The sequence below is a fragment of the Gorilla gorilla genome, chromosome 11 (assembly GCF_029281585.2).
Source record: "Gorilla gorilla gorilla isolate KB3781 chromosome 11, NHGRI_mGorGor1-v2.1_pri, whole genome shotgun sequence".
NCBI lineage: Eukaryota > Metazoa > Chordata > Mammalia > Primates > Hominidae > Gorilla > Gorilla gorilla.
The window spans coordinates 12,601,039-12,615,819 of record NC_073235.2 but is presented as its reverse complement, the minus strand read 5'-3'; positions in this window follow the sequence as shown (position 1 = coordinate 12,615,819).

The window sequence follows — 14,781 nt, the reverse complement described above, 5'->3', positions numbered from 1 at the left end:
GTGTAGATATATCCATGTTCATACAGATGGCGGTGTAGATATTTACATGTTCATACAGATGGCGGTATGGATATTTCCATGTTCGTACAGATGGCGGTGTAGGTATTTCCATGTTCATAGAGATGGCGGTGTAGATATTTCCATGTTTATGCAGATAGCGGTATAGATATTTCCATGTTTATACAGATGGTAGTGTAGATATTTCCATGTTTATAGAGATGGCGGTCTAGATATTTCCATGTTTACAGAGATAGTGGTGTAGTTATTTCCAAGTTTATAGAGACTGCGTTGTAGATATTTCCATGTTTATACAGATAGCGGTGAAGATATTTCCATGTTTATACAGATAGCGCTGTAGATATTTCCATGTTTATACAGATAGCAGTGTAGATATTTCCATGTTTATAGAGATAGTGGTGTAGATAATTTCAATTTTATACAGAGAGCAGTGTAGATATTTCCAAGTTAATACAGATAGCGGTGTAGATATTTCCACGTTTATAGAGATGGCGGTGTAGATATTTCCATGTTCATACAGATAGCGGTGTAGATATTTCCATGTTCATACAGTTAGCGTTGTAGATATTTCCATGTTCATACAGATGGCGGTGTAGATATTTACATGTTCATACAGATGGCGGTATAGATATTTCCATGTTCATACAGATGGTGGTGTAGATATTTTCATGTTCATAGAGATGGCGGTGTAGATACTTCCATGTTTATGCTGATAACGGTATAGATATTTCCATGTTTATAAAGATGGTGGTGTAGATATTTCCATGTTTATAGAGATGGCGGTCTAGATATTTCCATGTTTACAGAGATAGTGGTGTAGTTATTTCCAAGTTTATAGAGACAGCGTTATAGATATTTCCATGTTTATATAGATAGCGGTGAAGATATTTCCGTATTTACACAGATAGAGGTGTAGATATTTCCAAGTTTATACAGATATCAGTGTAGATATTTCCATGTTTATAGAGATAGTGGTGTAGATAATTTCAATTTCATACAGAGAGCAGTGTAGATATTTCCAAGTTCATACAGATAGCGGTGTAGATATTTCCACGTTTCTAGAGCTGGCTGTGTAGATATTTCCATGTTCATAGATATGGCGGTGTAGATATTTCCGTGTTCATACAAATGGCGGTGTAGATATTTCCATGTTCATAGAGATGGCGGTGTAGATATTTCATATTCGCACAGATGGCAGTGTAGATATTTCCATGTTCATACAGGTGGCGGTGTAGATATTTCCATGTTTATACAGATAGCAGTGTAGTTATTTCCATGTTTATAGATTTAACAGTGTAGCTATTTCCATTGATATACAGATAGCTCTGTAGATATTTGCATGTTCATACAGATAGCGGTGTAGATATTTCCATGCTCATACAGATAGCGGTGTAGATATTTCCATGCTCATACAGATAGCGGTGTAGATATTTTCATATTCATACAGTTAGCGGTGTAGATATTTCCATGTTCATACAAATGGCGGTGTAGATATTTACATGTTCTTACAGATGGCGGTGTAGATATTTCATGTTCGCACTGATGGCAGTGTACATATTTCCATGTTCATACAGGTGGCGGTGTAGATATTTCCATGTTTATACAGATAGCAGTGTAGTTATTTCCATGTTTATAGATTTAGCAGTGTAGCTATTTCCATAGATATATTGATAGCTGTGTAGATATTTGCATGTTCATACAGATGGCGGTGTAGATATTTCAAAGTTTATAGAGATAGCGCTGTAGTTATTTCCATATTTATAGAGAAATCTGTGTAGATATTTCCATGTATATGCAGATAGGTGTGTAGATATTTCCATGTTCATGCAGATAGCGGTGTAGATATTTCCATCTTCATCCAGATGCCGGTGTAGATATATCCATGTTCATACAGATTGCAGTGAAGATATTTCCATGTTCATACAGATGGCGGTGTAGATATTTCCATGTTCATACACATGGCGGTGTAGATATTTCCATGTTCATAGAGATGGCGGTGTAGATATTTCCATGTTCATACAAATGGCGGTGTAGATATTTCCATGTTCATAGAGATGGCAGTGTAGATATTTCCATGTGTATACACATAGCAGTGTAGTTATTTCCATGTTTATAGAGATAGCAGTGTAGATATTTCCATTGATATTCAGATATCTGTGTAGATATTTGCATGTTCATACAGATAGCGGTGTAGATATTTCCATGTTCATACTGATAGCGGTGTAGATATTTCCATGTTCATACAGTTAGCGGTGTAGATATTTCCATGTTCATACAGATGGCGGTGTAGATATTTCCATGTTCATACAGATGGCGGTGTAGATATTTACATGTTCATACAGATGGCGGTGTAGATATTTCCATGTTCGTACGGATGGCAGTGTAGATATTTCCATGTTCATACAGGTGGCGGTGTAGATATTCCCATGTTTTTACAGATAGCTGTGTAGTTATTTCCATGTTTCTACAGATAGCAGTGTAGATATTTCCATGTTTATAGAGATAGTGGTGTAGATAATTTCAATTTTATACATATAGCTGTGTAGATATTTCCAAGTTCATACAGATAACGGTGTAGATATTTCCACGTTTATAGAGATGGCGGTGTAGATATTTCCATGTTCATACAGATAGCGGTGTAGATATTTCCATGTTTTTAGAGATGGCGGTGTAGATATTTTCACGTTTACACAGACGGCGGTGGAGATATTTCCATGTTTACACAGATAGCGGTGTAGACATTTCCATGTTTACACAGATAGCGGTGCGGATATTTCCATGTTTATGCAGATAGCGGTGTAGATATTTCCATGTTTATACAGATAGCGGTGCGGATATTTCCATGCTTCTACAGATAGTTGGGCAGATATTTCCATGCTTATACAGATAGCGGTGTAGATATTTCCATCTTAATACAGATGGCGGTGTAGATATATCCATGTTCGTAAAGATGGCGGTGAAGATATTTCCATGTTCATACAGATGGCGGTGTAGATATTTCCATGTTCATACAAATGGCGGTGTAGATATTTCCATGTTCATACACATGGCGGTGTAGATATTTCCGTGCTGATACAAATGGCGGTGTAGATATTTCCATGTTCATAGAGATGGCGGTGTACATATTTCCATGTTTATGCAGATAGCGGTATAGGTATTTCCATGTTTATACAGATGGTGGTGTAGATATTTCCATGTTTATAGAGACGGCGGTCTAGATATTTCCATGTTTATAGAGATAGTGGTGTAGTAATTTCCAAGTTTATAGAGACAGCGTTGTAGATATTTCCATGTTTATAAAGATAGCGGTGAAGATATTTCCATGTTTATACAGATAGCGATGTAGATATTTCCATGTTTATACAGACAGCAGTGTAGATATTTCCATGTTTATAGAGATAGTGGTGTAGATAATTTCAATTTTATACAGATAGCAGTGTAGATATTTCCATGTTCATAGAGATGGCGGTGTAGATATTTCCATGTTCATACAAATGGAGGTGTAGATATTTCCATGTTCATAGAGATGGCGGCGTAGGTATTTCCATGTTTATACAGATAGCAGTGTAGTTATTTCCATGTTTATAGAGATAGAAGTGTAGATATCTCCATTGATATACACATAGCTGTGTAGATATTTGCATGTTCATACTGATAGCGGTGTTGATATTTCCATCTTCGTACAGATAGCGGTGTAGATATTTCCATGTTCATACAGATAGCGGTGTAGATATTTCCATGTTCATACAGATAGCGGTGTAGATATTTCCATGTTCGTACAGATAGCGGTGTAGATATTTCCATGTTCGTACAGATAGCGGTGTAGATATTTCCATGTTCATACAGATAACGGTGTAAATATTTCCATGTTCATACAGATAGCGGTGTAGATATTTCCATGTTTATTCAGTTAGCGGTGTAGATATTTCCATGTTCATACAGATGGCGGTGTAGATATTTACATGTTCATACAGATGGCGGTGTAGATATTTCCATGTTCATAGAGATGGCGGTGTATATATTTCCATGTTTATGCAGATAGCGGTATAGATATTTCCATGTTTATAGAGATAGTGGTGAAGTTATTTCCAAGTTTATAGAGACAGCATTGTAGATATTTCCATGTTTATACAGATAGCGGTGAAGATATTTCCATGTTTATACAGATAGCGGTGTAGATATTTACATGTTTATACAGATAGCAGTGTAGATATTTCCATGTTTATTGAGATAGTGGTGTAGATAATTTCAATTTTATACAGATAGCAGTGTAGATATTTCCAAGTTCATACAGATACCGGTGTAGATATTTCCACGTTTATAGAGATGGCGGTGTATATATATCCATGTTCATACAGATGGCGGTGTAGATATTTCCATGTTTTTAGAGATGGCGGTGTAGATATTTTCACGTTTAAACAGATGGCGGTGGAGATATTTCCATGTTTACACAGATAGCGGTGCAGACATTTCCATGTTTACACAGATAGCGGTGTGGATATTTCCATGTTTATGCAGATAGCGGTGTAGATATTTCCATGTTTATACAGATAGCGGTGTAGATATTTCCATCTTAATACAGATGGCGGAGTAGATATGTCCATGTTCGTACAGATGGCGGTGTAGATATTTCCATGTTCATACAGATGGCGGTGTAGATATTTCGAAGTTTATAGACATAGCGCGTTAGTTATTTCCATATTTATAGAGAAATCTCTGTAGATATTTCCATGTATATGCAGATAGCTGTGTAGATATTTCCATGTTCATGCAGATAGCGGTGCAGATATTTCCATGTTCATCCAGATGCCGGTGTAGATATATCCATGTTCATACAGATGGCGGTGAAGATATTTCCATGTTCATACAGATGGCGGTGTAGATATTTCCATGTTCATACACATGGCGGTGTAGATATTTCCATGTTCGTAGAGATGGCTGTGTAGATATTTCCATGTTCATACAAATGGTGGTGTAGATATTTCCATGTTCATATAGATGGCGGTGTAGATATTTCCATGTTTGTACAGATAGCAGTGTAGTTATTTCCATGTTCATAGAGATAGCAGTGTATATATTTCCATTGATATACAGATAGCTGTGTAGATATTTGCATGTTCATACAGATAGCGGTGTAGATATTTCCATGCTCATACAGATAGCGGTGTAGATATTTCCAGGGTCATACAGATAGCGGTGCAGATATTTCCATGTTCATACAGATAGCGGTGTAGAAATTTCCATGTTCATACAGATAGCGGTGTAGATATTTCCATGTTCATACAGATGGCGGTGTAGATATTTCCATGTTCATACAGATGGTGGTGTAGATATTTACATGTTCATACAGATGGCGGTGTAGATATTTCCATGTTCGTACGGATGGCAGTGTAGATATTTCCATGTACATACATGTGGCGGTGTAGATATTTCCATGTTTATACAGATAGCAGTGTAGTTATTTCCATGTTTATAGAGATAGCAGTGTAGATATTTCCACTTATATACAGATAGCTGTGTAGATATTTGGAAGTTCATGCAGATAGCGGTGTAGATATTTCCATGTTCGTTCATATAGCGGTGTAGATATTTCCATGTTCATACAGATAGCAGTGTAGATATTTCCATGTTCATACAGATGGCGGTGTAGATATTTCCATGTTCATACAGGTGGCAGTGTAGATATTTCCATGTTTATACAGATACCAATGTAGTTATTTCCATGTATATAGAGATAGCAGTGCAGATATTTCCGTTGATATATAGATAGCTGTGTAGATATTTCCAAGTTCATACAGATAACGGTGTAGATATTTCCATGTTCATACAGATATCCTTGTAGATATTTCTATGTTCATACAGTTAGCGGTGTAGCTATTTCCATGTTCATACAGATGGCGGTGTAGATATTTACATGTTCATACAGATGGCGGTGTAGATATTTCCATGTTCGTACAGAAGGCGTTGTAGATATTTCCATGTTCATAGAGATGGCGGTGTAGATATTTCCATGTTTCTGCAGATATCGGTATAGGTATTTCCATGTTTATACAGATGGTGGTGTAGATATTTCCATGTTTACAGAGATGGCGGTCTAGATATTTCCATGTTTATAGAGATAGTAGTGTAGTTATTTCCAAGTTTAAAGAGACAGCGTTGTAAATATTTACATGTTTATAAAGATAGCGGTGAAGATATTTCCATGTTTATACAGATAGCGGTGTAGATATTTCCATGTTTATACAGACTGCAGTGTAGATATTTCCATGTTTATAGAGATAGTGGTGTGGATAATTTCAATTTTATACAGATAGCAGTGTAGATATTTTCAAGTTCATACAGATAGCGGTGTAGATATTTCCACGTTTATAGAGATGGCGGTGTAGATATTTCCATGTTCATACAGATGGCGGTGTAGATATTTCCATGTTTTTAGAGATGGCGGTGTAGATATTTTCACGTTTACAGAGATGGCGGTGGAGATATTTCCATGTTTACAAAGATAGCGGTGCAGACATTTCCATGTTTACACAGATAGCGGTGTTGATATTTCCATGTTTATGCAGATAGCGGTGTAGATATTTCCATCTTAATACAGATGTCGGTGTAGATATGCCCATGTTCGTACAGATGGCGGTGTAGATATTTGCATGTTCATACAGATGGCGGTGTAGATATTTCGAAGTTTATAGAGATAGCGCTGTAGTTATTTCCATATTTATAGAGAAATCTGTGTAGATATTTCCATGTATATACAGATAGGTGTGTAGATATTTCCATGTTCATGCAGATAGCGGTGTAGGTATTTCCATGTTCATACACAGGGCGGTGTAGATATTTCCATGTTCATAGAGATGGCGGTGTAGATATATCCATGTTCATACAGATGGCGGTGAAGATATTTCCATGTTCATACAGATGGCGGTGTAGATATTTCCATGTTCATACACAGGGCGGTGTAGATATTTCCATGTTCATAGAGATGGCGGTGTAGATATTTCCATGTTCATACAAATGGCGGTGTAGATATTTCCGTGTTCATAGAGATGGCAGTGTAGATATTTCCATGTTTATACAGATAGCAGTGTAGTTATTTCCATGTTTATATAGATAGCAGTGTAGATATTTCCATTGATATACAGATAGCTGTGTAGATATTTGCATGTTCATACAGATAGAGGTGTAGATATTTCCATGTTCATACTGACAGCGGTGTATATATTTCCAAGTTCATACAGTTAGCGGTGTAGATATTTCCATGTTCATACAGATGGCGGTGTAGATATTTCCATGTTCATACAGATGGCGGTGTAGATATTTACATGTTCATACAGATGGCGGTGTAGATATTTAAATGTTAATACAGATAGCGGTGTAGATATTTCCATGTTCACACAGATAGCGGTGTAGATATTTCCATGTTCATACATTTAGCGGTGTAGATATTTCCATGTTTTGCAGATAGCGGTGTAGATATTTCCATGTTCATCCAGATGTCGGTGTAGATATATCCATGTTCATACAGATGGCGGTGAAGATATTTCCAAGTTCATACAGATGGCGGTGTAGATATTTCCATGTTCATACAAATGGCGGTGTAGATATTTCCATGTTCATACAGATGGCGGTGTATATATTTCCGTGTTCATACAAATGGCAGTGTAGATATTTCCATGTTCATAGAGATGGCGGTGTACATATATCCATGTTTATGCAGATAGCGGTATAGGTATTTCCATGTTTATACAGATGGTGGTGTAGATATTTCCATGTTTATAGAGATGGCGGTCTAGATATTTCCATGTTTATAGAGATAGTGGTGAAGTTATTTCCAAGTTTATAGGACAGCGTTGTAGATATTTCCATGTTTATAAAGATAGCGGTGAAGATATTTGCATGTTTATACAGACAGCAGTGTAGATATTTCCATGTTTATAGAGATAGTGGTGTAGATAATTTCAATTTTATACAGATAGCAGTGTAGATATTTCCAAGTTCATACAGATAGCGGTGTAGATATTTCCACCTTTATAGAGATGGCGGTGTAGATATTTCCATGTTCATACAGATGGCGGTGTAGATATTTCCATGTTCATACAGGTGGCGGTGTAGATATTTCCATGTTTATACAGATAAAAGTGTGGTTATTTCCATGTTTATAGAGATAGCAATGTAGATATTTCCATTGGTATACATATACCTGTGTAGATATTTGCATGCTCATACTGATAGCGGTATAGATATTTCCATGTTCGTACAGATAGCGGTGTAGATATTTCCATGTTCATACAGATAGCGGTGTAGATATTTCCCTGTTCATACAGATAACGGTGTAGATATTTCCATGTTCATGCAGATAGCGGTGTAGATATTTCCATGTTCATACAGTTAGCGGTGTCGATATTTCCATGTTCATACAGATGGCGGTGTAGATATTTACATGTTCATACAGATGGCGGTGTAGATATTTCCATGTTCGTACAGATGGCGGTGTAGATATTTCCATGTTCACAGAGATGGCGGTATAGTTATTTCCAAGTTTATGCACATAGCGGTATAGATATTTCCATGTTTATACAGATGGTGGTGTAGATATTTCCATGTTTATAGAGATGGCGGTCTAGATATTTCCATGTTTATAGAGATAGTGGTGTAGTAATTTCCAGGTTTATAGAGACAGCATTGTAGATATTTCCATGTTTATACAGATAGCGGTGAAGATATTTCCATGTTTATACCGATAGCGGTGTAGATATTTCCATGTTTATACAGACAGCAGTGTAGATATTTCCATGTTTATAGAAATAGTGGTGTAATTTCAATTTTATACAGATAGCAGTGTAGATATTTCCAAGTTCATACAGATAGCGGTGTAGATATTTCCACGTTTATAGAGATGGCGGTGTAGATATTTCCATGTTCATAGATATGGCGGTGTAGATATTTCCATGTTTTTAGAGATGGCGGTGTAGATATTTTCATGTTTACACAGATGGCGGTGGAGATATTTCCATGTTTACCCAGATAGCGGTGTAGACATTTCCATGTTTACACAGATAGCTGTGAGGATATTTCCATGTTTATGCAGATAGCGGTGTAGATATTTCCATGTTTATACAGATATCGGTGCGGATATTTCCATGTTTATACAGATAGTTGGGCAGAGATTTCCATGTTTATACAGATAGCAGTGTAGATATTTCCATCTTAATACAGATGGCGGTGTAGATATGTCTATGTTCGTAGAGATGGTGGTGTAGATATTTCCATGTTCATACAGATGGCGGTGTAGATATTTCCATGTTCATACAGATGGCGGTGTAGATATTTCCATGTTTATAAGGATGGGGTTGTAGGTATTTTCATGTTTACACAGAAGGCGGTGTAGATATTTCCATTTTTACACAGATAGCAGTGTAGACATTTCCATGTTTACACAGATGGCGGTGTGGATATTTCCATGTTTATGCAAATAGCAGTGTAGGTATTTTCATGTTTACACAGATAGCGGTGCGGATATTTCCATGTTTATACAGATAGTTGGGCAGATATTTCCATGTTTATACAGATAGCGGTGTAGATATTTCCATCTTAATACAGATGGCGGTGTAGATATGTCCATGTTCAAACAGATGGCGGTGTAGATATTTCCATGTACATACAGATGGCGGTGAAGATATTTTGATGTTTATAGAGATAGCGCTGTAGTTATTTCCATACTTATAGAGAAATCTGTGTAGATATTTCCATGTATATTCAGATATTTGTGTAGATATTTCCATGTTCATGCAGATAGCGGTGTAGATATTTCCATGTTCATCCAGATGCCGGTTTACATATATCCATGTTCATACAGATTGCGATGAAGATATTTCCATGTTCATACAGATGGGGGTGTAGGTATTTCCATGTTCATACAAATGGCGGTGTAGTAACTTCCATGTTCAGAGAGATGGCGGTGTAGATATTTCCAGGTTCATACAAATGGCGGTGTAGATATTTCCATGTTCATAGAGATGGCGGTGTAGATATTTCCATGTTTGAACAGATAGCAATGTAGGTATTTCCATGTTTATAGAGATACCAGTGTGGATATTTCCATTGATATACAGATAGCTGTGTAGATATTTGCATGTTCATACAGATAGCGGTGTAGATATTTCCATGTTCATACAGATAGCGGTGTAGATATTTCCATGTTCATACAGATAGCGGTGTAGATATTTCCATGTTCATACAGATAGCCGTGTAGATATTTCCATGTTCATACTCATAGCGGTGTAGATATTTCCATGTTCATACAGATAGCGGTGTAGATATTTCCATGTTCATACAGATAGCGGTGTAGATATTTCCATCTTTGTACAGATAGCGGTGTAGATATTTCCATGTTCATACAGATAGCGGTGTAGGTATTTCCATGTTCATACAGATAACGGTGTATATATTTCCATGTTCATACTGATAACGGTGTAGATATTTCCATGTTCATACAGTTAGCGGTGTAGATATATCCATGTTCATACAGATGGCGGTGTAGATATTTACATATTCATACAAATGGCGGTATGGATATTTCCATGTTCGAACAGATGGCGGTGTAGGTATTTCCATGTTCATAGAGATGGCGGTGTAGATATTTCCATGTTTATGCAGATAGCGGTATAGATATTTCCATGTTTATACAGATGGTGGTGTAGATATTTCCATGTTTATAGAGATGGCGGTCTAGATATTTCCATGTTTACAGAGATAGTGGTGTAGTTATTTCCAAGTTTATAGAGACAGCGTTGTAGATATTTCCATGTTTATACAGATAGCGGTGAAGATATGTCCATGTTTATACAGATAGCGCTGTAGATATTTCCATGTTTATACAGATAGCAGTGTAGATATTTCCATGTTTATAGAGATAGTGGTGTAGATAATTTCAATTTTATACAGAGAGCAGTGTAGATATTTCCAAGTTCATACAGATAGCGGTGTAGATATTTCCACGTTTATAGAGATGGCGGTGTAGATATTTCCATGTTCATACAGATAGCGGTGTAGATATTTCCATGTTCATACAGTTAGCGGTGTAGATATTTCCATGTTCATACAGATGGCGGTGTAGATATTTACATGTTCATACAGATGGCGGTATAGATATTTCCATGTTCATACAGATGGTGGTGTAGATATTTCCATGTTCATAGAGTTGGCGGTGTAGATACTTCCATGTTTATGCTGATAACGGTATAGTTATTTCCATGTTTATAAAGATGGTGGTGTAGATATTTCCATGTTTATAGAGATGGCGGTCTAGATATTTCCATGTTTACAGAGATAGTGGTGTAGTTATTTCCAAGTTTATAGAGACAGCGTTATAGATATTTCCATGTTTATATAGATAGCGGTGAAGATATTTCCGTATTTATACAGATAGAGGTGTAGATATTTCCAAGTTTATACAGATATCAGTGTAGATATTTCCATGTTTATAGAGATAGTGGTGTATATAATTTCAATTTCATACAGAGAGCAGTGTAGATATTTCCAAGTTCATACAGATAGCGGTGTAGATATTTCCACGTTTCTAGAGCTGGCTGTGTAGATTTTTCCATGTTCATAGATATGGCGGTGTAGATATTTCCCTGTTCATACAAATGGCGTTGTAGATATTTCCATGTTCATAGAGATGGCGGTGTAGATATTTCATTGTTTGTACAGATAGCAGTGTAGTTATTTCCATGTTTATAGAGATAGCAGTGTAGATATTTACATTGATATACAGATAGCTCTGTAGATATTTGCATGTTCATACAGATAGCGGTGTAGATATTTCCATGCTCATACAGATAGCGGTGTAGATATTTCCATGCTCATACAGATAGCGGTGTAGATATTTTCATGTTCATACAGTTAGCGGTGTAGATATTTCCATCTTCATACAAATGGCGTTGTAGATATTTACATGTTCATACAGATGGCGGTGTAGATATTTCATATTCGCACAGATGGCAGTGTAGATATTTCCATGTTCATACAGGTGGCGGTGTAGATATTTCCATGTTTATACAGATAGCAGTGTAGTTATTTCCATGTTTATAGATTTAGCAGTGTAGCTATTTCCATTGATATACAGATAGCTCTGTAGATATTTGCATGTTCATACAGATAGCGGTGTAGATATTTCCATGCTCATACAGATAGCGGTGTAGATATTTCCATGCTCATACAGATAGCGGTGTAGATATTTTCATGTTCATTCAGTTAGCGGTGTAGATATTTCCATGTTCATACAAATGGCGGTGTAGATATTTACATGTTCTTACAGCTGGCGGTGCAGATATTTCATGTTCGCACAGATGGCAGTGTACATATTTCCATGTTCATACAGGTGGCGGTGTAGATATTTCCATGTTTATACAGATAGCAGTGTAGTTATTTCCATGTTTATAGATTTAGCAGTGTAGCTATTTCCATTGATATACAGATAGCTGTGTAGATATTTGCATGTTCATACAGATGGCGGTGTAGATATTTCGAAGTTTATAGAGATAGCGCTGTAGTTATTTCCATATTTATAGAGAAATCTGTGTAGATATTTCCATGTATATGCAGATAGGTGTGTAGATATTTCCATGTTCATGCAGATAGCGGTGTAGATATTTCCATGTTCATACACAAGGCGGTGTAGATATTTCCATGTTCATAGAGATGGCGGTGTAGATATTTCCATGTTCATACAAATGGCGGTGTAGATATTTCCGTGTTCATAGAGATGGCAGTGTAGATATTTCCATGTGTATACACATAGCAGTGTAGTTATTTCCATGTTTATAGAGATAGCAGTGTAGATAATTCCATTGATATTCAGATATCTGTGTAGATATTTGCATGTTCATACAGATAGCGGTGTAGATATTTCCATGTTCATACTGATAGCGGTGTAGATATTTCCATGTTCATACAGTTAGCGGTGTAGGTATTTCCATGTTCATACAGATGGCGGTGTAGATATTTCCATGTTCATACAGATGGCGGTGTAGATATTTACATGTTCATACAGATGGCGGTGTAGATATTTCCATGTTCGTACGGATGGCAGTGTAGATATTTCCATGTTCATACAGGTGGCGGTGTAGATATTCCCATGTTTTTACAGATAGCTGTGTAGTTATTTTGCATGTTTCTACAGATAGCAGTGTAGATATTTCCATGTTTATAGAGATAGTGGTGTAGATAATTTCAATTTTATACAGATAGCAGTGTAGATATTTCCAAGTTCATACAGATAGCGGTGTAGATATTTCCACGTTTCTAGAGATGGCGGTGTAGATATATCCATGTTCATACAGATGGCGGTTTAGATATTTCCATGTTTTTAGAGATGGCGGTGTAGATATTTTCACGTTTACACAGATGGCGGTGGAGATATTTCCATGTTTACACAGATAGCGGTGCAGACATTTCCATGTTTACACAGATAGCGGTGTGGATATTTCCATGTTTATGCAGATAGCGGTGTAGATATTTCCATGTTTATACAGATAGCGGTGTAGATATTTCCATTTTAATACAGATGGCGGTGAAGATATGTCCATGTTCGTACAGATGGCCGTGTAGATATTTCCATGTTCATACAGATGGCGGTGTAGATATTTCGAAGTTTATGGAGATAGCGCGGTAGTTATTTCCATATTTATAGAGAAATCTCTGTAGATAATTCCATGTATATGCAGATAGCTGTGTAGATATTTCCATGTTCATACAGATAGCGGTGCAGATATTTCCATCTTCATCCAGATGCCGGTGTAGATATATCCATGTTCATACAGATGGCGGTGAAGATATTTCCGTGTTCATACAGATGGCGGTGTAGATATTTCCATGTTCATAGAGATCGCGGTGTAGATATTTCCATGTTCATACAAATGGCGTTGTAGATATTTCCATGTTCATACAGATGGCGGTGTAGATATTTCATTGTTTGTACAGATAGCAGTGTAGTTATTTCCATGTTTATAGAGATAGCAGTGTAGATATTTCCATTGATATACAGATAGCTGTGTAGATATTTGCATGTTCATACAGATAGCGGTGTAGATATTTCCATCCTCATACAGATAGCAGTGTAGATATTTCCATGTTCATACAGATAGCGGTGCAGATATTTCCATGTTCATACAGATAGCGGTGTAGATATTTAAATGTTCGCACGGATGGCAGTGTAGATATTTCCATGTTCATACAGGTGGCGGTGTAGATATTTCCATGTTTATACAGATAGCAGTGTAGTTATTTCCATGTTTATAGAGATAGAAGTGTAGATATTTCTGTTGATATACACATAGCTGTGTAGATATTTGCATGTTCATACTGATAGCGGTGTTGATATTTCCATCTTCGTACAGATAGCGGTGTAGATATTTCCATGTTGATACAGATAGCGGTGTAGATATTTCCATGTTCATACAGATAGCGGTGTAGATATTTCCATGTTCGTACAGATAGCGGTGTAGATATTTCCATGTTCGTACAGATAGCGGTTTAGATATTTCCATGTTCATACAGATAACGGTGTAGATATTTCCATGTTCATACAGATAGCGGTGTAGATATTTCCATGTTTATTCAGTTAGCGGTGTAGATATTTCCATGTTCATACAGATGGCGGTGTAGATATTTACATGTTCATACAGATGGCGGTGTAGATATTTCCATGTTCGTACAGATGGCGGTGTAGATATTTCCATGTTCATAGAGATGGCGGTGTAG